The following is a 1,354-nucleotide window of genomic DNA, read 5'->3' as shown; positions in this document are numbered from 1 at the left end:
TTGGTGAAATAGGCCAGACACAAAAGGACAAATACTGCATGATTCCACTTATATGAGGTCTCTAGAGTAGGCAGATTCAGAGACAGAAAGTAGAATGGTGGGTGCTGGGAACTTGGGGAGGGGGAGGGGCACATGATGATGAGTTAGTGTTTCATGGGAACAGTTTCACTTTGGGAAGATGAAGAGTCCTAGAGGTGGACGGTGATGATGGTTGCACAACAGTGTGAACGTACTTGATGCCACCCAACTGGACACTTAAAAATGGTTGAGAGGGTAAATGTTATGATATGTATGTTTACCACAATTAAAAAAACAGGTGTGAAAAAAATCAAAGCAGGAAACTGGGCAGTGGGGGAATGAGTCCTTAAGCCTTAGCTGGACGAGATTAACAAAGATGACAAAATAGTCCTGGGTAATTCCTTGTGAGAAACCATTTTTAAAAAATTTCCAACAGGCCCTTTCTTGGTTGACAAACTCCTCTGAAAAATTTCCAAGTGCAGTGGACCTTCTGCTCAGAAACATACAACTTCACATAAAATTCCTAAGAATTCCTAAAACCTCTAAAAGCCACCCATTATCTCCTGATTGAACAATCCAGAGGTAAATCGGAGGAAGTGAGAAGTCAGGAGAGCAGTCATCATCAGTCACCTTTGGAGGGAGTGAGGGGAAGGGGCTGGGAATGGGAGGCTGGCCCAGGATGCTCCACTTGTCCTGGTGCTGGCAACATATGACATGAGGATATCATTTGCAAAAGGCCATGGAGTTGTATACTTTTGTACATGACTTAAACACTTAAATAAATGCATTTATGTTATACCTCAAAAAATAAAACAGCAAAACAAAATATTTTAAGGTCCCTATTAGAAAAAGGTTTGGCAGATGCTTCAAAGTGTTGACTATGGCAGGCGCTTCTACCGAATGGGACCACGGCACCCTCCACTGTGCTAAACATTTCTGTACTGTTTGAATTTGCCTTTTACAATTGCAGTGAATTATTCCGTCATGATGAACAAAATCAGTAAAGATTTTGTCTGAGGTGTTCACGGTGGTGGGTGTTTGTTACAGCTTTCTGCCCCAAGGACACTGTTCTTTATCTGTGAAGCCCAATACAATAGCCGCCAGCCAAGTGTGCCTATTCAGCACAACTTAATTATAATTAATTTGCATTTAAGTGGAAATAGCCACCTGTGGCTACAGTATGGGATAGCGCTGGCCTAGGGCTGTGCATAAGGGAATTTATTGTAATATTCTTGCCACTTTTCAGTAGCTTTGAACATTTTTCAAAATAAATAAATTCTAAAGAGATCTATTTTAAAGCTTAAAGAGGAATACAAAGCAAAGATCACACACAGTG

The sequence above is a fragment of the Rousettus aegyptiacus genome, unplaced genomic scaffold (genome assembly GCF_014176215.1).
Source record: "Rousettus aegyptiacus isolate mRouAeg1 unplaced genomic scaffold, mRouAeg1.p scaffold_m13_p_16, whole genome shotgun sequence".
In the NCBI taxonomy this organism is placed as follows: Eukaryota; Metazoa; Chordata; class Mammalia; order Chiroptera; family Pteropodidae; genus Rousettus; species Rousettus aegyptiacus.
Note: the sequence above shows the minus strand (reverse complement) of the source record.